Raw genomic sequence first — 8,023 nt, 5'->3', positions numbered from 1 at the left:
CTTCTCAGATAGGAGAGGTAAGAGCTCCGGGATTTCTGAGCTCTTATCAGTCGGTTTAATTGAATTTGGCTGATAAGGGCTGAGATAGGGAGTCTGTTACCTCTGTATGTAATGAAAACGGACTCAAATCCAGCTCTGCTACATCAGCTTCACACTGTGGTAATTCATTTACAACCAATTCTGTGCAGGTGAAACCCCGTCCACCTATGTGACGAGAGAAGCAGGAAGTGAAGAGAGCACAACAGCCTGCAGGTTAGTGAACAATCATCATGGGAATACCCCTTTAAGAGCTCTCAAACATTTTCTGCACAATGTATGTTAAACTCACTGGTCTTTAAAGGGGTATTCCCATAACTCTTGTTCTGCAGCCTGAAGGCTCTGTACTCTCTTCACTTCCTGGATTTCTCGCACATTGGTGGGCGGGGTTTCACTTGCTCTATCTGCTATGATCCACAGTATGACGCTGATGTGGAAACTGATGTGGCAGAGCTGGATTTGAGTCAGCTTGCATTACACACAGAGGTAATGGACTCCTTATCTTAGCCCTTATCAGCCAAATTCAATGAAACCGGCTGATAAGTGGAAAAGCTGAAGATAGACAGCACAGTAATCCCGGAGCTTTCACCTCCCCTTCCCCTATCTGAGGACCTCCATTGCTTGTCAGCCCCTCCCTCCCCCCTGAGAGCAGGCAGCTACGTCACTTGACAAATGAGCAGATAATCCCAAAGGCCAGTGTCAACAATTAAGTTAATAAATTAAGATAGCGGCCAAACAAAGCAGCGCAGTTTTGATAAACCAATGTATTTAGGAAAAATCTTATATCCACATAAACTAGCAGTATAGATAGGATCCTTGTTATAGGACAACCCCTTTAATACCCTCAAGACTTAGAGCCCTTATTGAAAATAGGCACCATATTTGCACTGTACCAGTCAGTAGAGAATCCTTAAATTATGTATAGAGGTACAGCAATGCCCGGACTGAGTTCTGTCTTTAAAGGGCCTGTATCATTAAGGACACTTATTCCCTATTCACACTTTAATCACTGGCAACGCCCACAGCCCACAGGCAAATGGTGTACTACTCACTCAAACGCAATGGCACTAGCCATATGGAGATATTTGGGAACTTTCAGTCTCCCATGACCTAGCAGTCATACCAACACTTATTCCCTATCCTGAGGATAACACGATCCCTTTAAGTTAGATGGAGTCAAACACAGCAGTGTGTACTGCAGATGCCACACTTGAGTCTGCTATACTCTACAGATACTGCACATCCTAATGCAAGTTGTGTTTGCCGTCTCTGTTGTGACATGAGTCAAGACTCAGTAAAGTGCAGGTACCCAAAAAATACAGTAGAGGACTGGGGAGCAGTGAGGTATGCCATTGGCAGCCATACTCACTCTTCCTATACCCTAAATAGAAGCTTTACCCCTCGGTCTTGGCCCTTATCACAGTAGAAAAATAAGGTTTTATGTTTAAAACCAGACATTTAATGTCTGTTTTGCTTTTATAAATATTACTAATGAGGAAGGACCTTAAAATGATAAAATAATGAACTAACCTTGCAAAGGATTTAATACATGCCTTTTATATAGATGTGTTACCTTCAATGAAATCTTTATTGCCTCTTTATGCTCACTAGGTATTTCTGTGTTGATATATAGCTGTAAACTTCCCTTTTATACCCAAAGGCATTATTTATGGATTGTGATAGCTAGTCTAAATCCACTCATCTCTGTGATAAAAGCAAATCCACTTTGTCCTTCTACTGTCTTGTCATTTACTCATGCTAAAGTAGTGAAATAAAGTTCAGGCAATCGCTATATCATTTTCGGCTATGTTTAATCATGCATGGGGGTTTTGCATGTGTTGTGTCAATCAATGGTGGATGTAAAAAACTGAAACAAACTTATATCTGCTATATCTTTATAATTTCGAGGAGTACACCATTTCAACCAACCATCTACTTTACATCCTTTCCTCAAGCCTACAATATATTCTGCATGCAGAAAGGTGATGTTCCAATCCTATAAGTATAGGTAGTTTTCTTGTATCTAATTTAATAAAATGGGGCTTTCTGGTCCTCTGTATTCTCCCTCTATTCAAAAGTTAGCGGATGGGATGTGGATCCTTCTCCCCAGGTGGCTCTCCTCTTTCTCATTCCAGGTCGGTTGTCTCAGGTGAAGGGCAATCTCCTTCGTCACTTCCTCATGGCTGCCAGAATGGTTATCCCTCGCCATTGGCGCAGCCCATTGGCTCCCTCTTTGCTGGAATGGCTTCAAAAGTTCCTACTCATCAGCCAGATGGAGGCTTTGGTTGCAGAGCTTTACCCCTCTTCCTCCAATCTTGAGGTCCTCTGGCGGCCGTGGGTGGTGTTCCAGGAGTATTCGGAATTTTCAACCTTGTTTTCATGACTCTCTCTCCTTTTCCTCTGCTCTCTCCCCCTCTCCCTTTCTAGTAACTGTGTGTTCCCCTGTGCCCTCCCCGTTTCCTCCTTCTCTCTGTTTTTTTTTTTTTCCTCTTTCTATCTTTGTTGTTGCTCTATTTCTTTTGACTTATTTTGGCATTGTTTATTTATCCATATGCATGCTTTTGCATTTTGTATTACGCTCTTGTTTTGTTTTATGTTAAAATTTAACCTCTAAAGAGGACCTTTCATTACTCGTCTATGGACGAGTACTGTGAGGAGAGAGAGGAGGCATTCCTCATCACTCCACACTACAGCGCTATAGGTGCTGCTGTGAAGAAGGGCGTTCCTGACAGACTGTCAGGAACACCCTTCTGATGGTGAAGGGCTACGGTACTGGCACCGATGGTTCTTCACCTGTCGCACAGATCGTGAAAGCCAACAGTTCGCTGAATTCAGCGCACTCTCGGCTTTCTAGCGGTATATAAAACCGTATGTGCCCAAAGTGATGAAAGATCCTGTTTAATAAAAACTGATTACACCTAATTTAATAAAATGTGTGCTAAGTAGCATAACATATGATGTATATATAAAATTGATATTAACCCCCTCCCCCATCAAAATATGCATATTCATTTGAATATGTGTAACCTTCTATATGGCCATGTAATTACACAAAGTGAACATGGCTATGGCCCATCTCAACATTATAAAGCATATTTATTTACCCCTACAATACTACCTGCTTAAGTATTTACAATGATGCTCTTTATGAATATTTTTGTGGTATTTGTAAACTGTACCTTTTGCATTTCTAGCCCGGATCCTATTTTGCAAAAAAATGTAGTGTTTTGTACACCGCAGCAAAAAGCACTGCATTTTACACTAACTGCAAAGGGGATGGGTTTCCAGCTAATCCCATCCACACATTGCAGAAAAAAAACAAAACTGAAGCATGTCAATTATACTTACAACAATGCTGGCATTTTCCATATAGGTATAATAGAAGCTGAAAGTCCGCAGAGGAGAACGCTGCAGATTTTTTGTGAAAAACTGTTGAAAAAAGTGATGTGTTTTCACCACGGACTTTTCTGCAGTCTTTTCCTTGCTGAAAATGACAGAAACTGAAACACATTAGGGCAGATTTACTAATAGTGCCTGAGGCTAAGGTCCCATGTAGCAAAACGCAGCAAAAAAAAAAAAAAAGTTGTGATTTTTTTTCCGCCGCGTTTTCCTATGCAACTTTGCAGAGTTTTCCTCTGTGGACTTTCTGCCTCTATTATACCTATACGTAAAACAGAGCGTCTAGTGTATGGACAGGCTAAGCTGAAAGTGAGTTAAAGAAAGAAGTCTTCCAGATTGATGCTATAAACTATGAGTTGTCTCATTAGACTGTTTTTATATTGCCCTTGGTTTAAGCTAAAGAGACTGTTTTGTTCTCAAGACTGTTAACAATATTTCAGTTGCTGTGGTTGATAGGAGTATAAGGACTCTTTCCCAAAATATTAAGTTGTGTAGCAATTGTCACAGTTAAAGTGGCAAAGTCACATCCTTTTGAGTAAAGAAAAAGTTAACTGTATCTATGGTCCCAGCCTAATTTGTCACCTACCATCTGTATAATACAGCACAATACAACTAAATCAGGTTTTATAAACCCTCATCCATATGTAGTCAAGGAAATCTGTAGGAATATATCCAATTTACAAATCCACAGGATATCAAGGCATACTACAGTATATAGCTCTACCTGTCTCCATCCTTAACCAAATGTACTCTCCAATTGTAGGTACAGTGTTGGGGACAGTCAGGCATCTCGCCTATCAGGACAGAAGTGTGGATCAATACTTGTCACTCACCCTGTGATCTATACTAAGTGGCCTTAAGGCATTTATACGCCTAGTGGTAAGCACAATAGAAACTAAATTCATTGTTAAGGAGTTTTTTAATTACAATGGAGAACTACAAAATCTCCTTTAATAGTGTAATAGAACCATTATCATACATTGGTGTAAATACTTCATTGCACATTATCTGAATACAGTTTTAGGGGAATGTTGCAAAGGAAATATTTATACAGTAGGTACTGTATATACTCGAGTATAAGCTGATTTTTTTCAGCACAGTTTTGTGCTGAAAGAGCCCCTCTCGGCTTATACTTGAGTCAAGCAAAAAAAAAAAAAAAAAATTTCTTTTGGGAGGTGGTGGGGGTCTATGACCAGCCACAATAGTAATGTATAGAATCTCCCATAAAATAGTGAAAAAAAGCTTTAAAAAAAATATAAAAAAAAAGTAAAAGTTTTAAATCACTCCTTTCCCTAGAATACATATAAAAGTAGAAAATGACTGTGAAACACATACACATTAGGTATCTCTGTCTGAAAGTGCCCGGTCTACTGAATATAGGGTATCTGCAGTGCTCTTGTTCTGTCGGGAAGGGGTTAATAGGGGCACTTCAGATACCCTATATTTAGCCAGGCTGAATTCCAAGTGGGGGAAAAAAAAACCAGTCCTCAAGTTCAAGGAAGGGGCAGACAGACAACCAAAACACCCCCTCCCCTTCCCCATCACCCAGCAACTACTGCACCCAAAAACTTCGACCATTTTAATTTTTGAAATTTTCCGTAGCTGCTGCATTTCCCCCCTAGGCTTATACTCGAGTCAATAAGTTTTCCCAGTTTTATTGTGGCAAAATTAGGGGCCTCAGCTTATATTCGAGTATATACGGTAGCTTTTCTAGTCAGTTTTACCTTGACCATTGTAGCACATGTAAAACTCTAGTAAAGCTCTTATAAATCCATACTATATAAATTTATATACCGCTACATGCATTTACTCTGCTCAGTAAAATTCAGGCCACATTATGGTATGTCAAGGTTATGTTGCTGGAAAGATTGTATGCTATATCTGTTAATGTTTGATACAAACTAGCTATAGTCTGGGTTAAGGGTTTATATTGTTTGAATCTCAAAAAAAAAACCCTTTATGTTATTGACTATTTGGTGCCAAAGCAAAGAAAAATGCCCAATAACAAATTCAAAATAAGGAAGGGGCAGGAGGAGTTTAGGTTCATATTAATATCTTGCTCCTAGAATATTACAAACAATATTCTTTGACTAATGGGAACTTAAAATTGTCTCTTTTGCTCTGATTTATATCTACAGTAGTGATTCCATTCTACCTTTTTCCCAGTGGCCCAGCCTGAAAATACTTGGATAAAAGATTCTGATAAAAAAATGAACACTAGTTAATTTCTAACATGATATAGAATCACAGTGGAATATAAGTGCCATTGGTCTTGTCACCATTATATTTTTGTAGCACAATAGGTATAATTCCATACAAATAATATTATTCTGCTATGAAACACAACATTGACTCCTTCACAAATACTTGGACATTGTATCTGAATTGTATTTTTTTCTGACATACTCCCTGCCAAATTGATTTCAGAGAGGATATCCTTTCAGCCTTGCTCACAGCAAGTAACTGATAAACCACGGCCTCTTTAACAATAGGAAGCTGAGGGATTAAAAGTACACTCTGTCCTTAGTGACCTGCCAGGGGAAGATGTCGTCATGGCCACCTTATCTTTTCTTTTGAAATATCTAGGCATTTTACACCATTGAAACAATAAGGCATGCCGAGACGCAGTTATTTATTTAATTTTTTCAGTCTGATATTTTTGGGAGTTCATCAAAGCTGGAAGAAAAAAATCTTGACAATCTATTGGCATTTGTATGAAAATATTCTATTGTAGAACCATTGCTTCTGGTGCGGGAATGCTATATGTATACAACAACCAATGACGCTATGTAGTATGGGGCGGCACACAAGGTCATATCAGAATAATGCTACAAATGAAAGTTCTGATGGTCTGGTTATTGGCTCTCTCAACAACCTTTTCATATTTGATATGTTTTTCTATGATCCCCATCCACTACCTATACTAACTGTTTGTCTACTTAGGTTGAGTCGTGAATATATAGGTCTGCAGATTTAATGTGTTGCCAGAAAATGATCTATTTTAAATCATGTTTTATACTAACATTTTTTTTTTTTTTATAAATTCTTTATTTATATAAATATAAACAATAACAGGATACAAAACAGAGGCAGGGCAGAGCCAGGGAACCCAGCCCAACCAGCCTCAAATCAAAACAAAAAATATGTCTATACATACAAACAAACCTCAGTACACTAGATAAGAAAAAACATGATGACATTTAAGTGAAAAAGGAGGGGAGAAGGGAAGAGAAAGAGCGAAAGAGAGGGGAAGGGGGGAGGGAAATAATGCTCCAACGCCCACGTCCCGTCAAACATCTGCCAAGAAGCCTCAACCGGCCAGATCTCTGAATGACCGGGTGCCCCAGCAAAAAAGCCAAGGCATCCAGGTGTCCACGCAGGCCGCATGCACATCACGAAGACAAGCAGTAAAGTCCTCTATAGCCCCGATATCCTCCACTGTATGAATCGAGTGACAGAGGGAGGGGGGATTGGTGGGTTTCCATAGAGCTGGAATACAGGCCCTGGCCGCATTGAGCATATGACGCAAGGAGGAGTTACGGTAACTATGGAGAGGGAGGTTTGAAAGGTGGAGTAGGGAGAAGGCCAGGGTAGAAGGGAGGGGGGATTGGAGAACCTGAGATGGCACCAATGGATCCCGTCCCAGAAGTCCCTCAGGCTGGCACAGACCCATGAGCACATGAAAGAGGGTCCTCCCCTGAGCCACAGCGACAACAGCTAGCGAAGGAGTAAGGAAAAGGTATGTAGAGTTTAGAAGGAACATGATACCATCAGACAAGAGTCTATAACCCGCCTCCTGATGTTTACTGGCCACTGAACACTTAACCTGGCATATTGAAAGTCTGAGAGGGACAAGTTCAGGTCCGTCTCCCACTTAGCAGGAGAGGGAGGCCTGTAGCCCAGATGAGGGGAGACCGGTAGTAAATAAAAGTCAGAGAAGGAGTGCCTGACAGCTTGATCTTGAGCAAGCAGTCTAAAACCTCGTAAGGGATCCACCACAGCCTGGGGAGTCTGTGCAATGACCTCTGCAGAGATTACAGATCATATGTAGAAAACTAACCACAGAAATCAATAGGGCCATTGTGTCTATGGATCACGGTCCATCTGCAGGAGACAGGGGGCACAAACTATTTAACCCCTGGTTCACAGTAGCATATGTATTACGTCCAGAGAGAGTCTGCATGGATTTGTGCGGGCAGTGCGCGGCAAGCACACGGACCCCATTATAGTCTATGAGGTCCGTGTGCTTTGACAGCACAGCGCTTGCAATTGCAATTGTATTCCGTCCGGGGCGTCTCCATGCGGACTCTCCCTGGACAGAATACATACTCTAGTGTGAACCATCCCTAAGGTTTTGAGGGAAAAGTTGGAACATCAAGCTTATTAGCATTTTTAACTGTAGATAATAACATGGAGGATTAAAAACAAAATCAATAAAAATATAAAAAAATTATTTAATCCATAGGTCATTTCCTGGAGACACTTTCCCTCTAGGGCTCGTTCACACGGGGCCAGTGGGGCGGAATTTGGACGCGGAATCCGCTTCCAAATTCGCCTCCCTACAATAGTGGTTTATGTAGACTGCTAG

The sequence above is a fragment of the Leptodactylus fuscus genome, chromosome 2 (assembly GCF_031893055.1).
Source record: "Leptodactylus fuscus isolate aLepFus1 chromosome 2, aLepFus1.hap2, whole genome shotgun sequence".
NCBI classification, from domain to species: Eukaryota; Metazoa; Chordata; class Amphibia; order Anura; family Leptodactylidae; genus Leptodactylus; species Leptodactylus fuscus.
Note: the sequence above shows the minus strand (reverse complement) of the source record.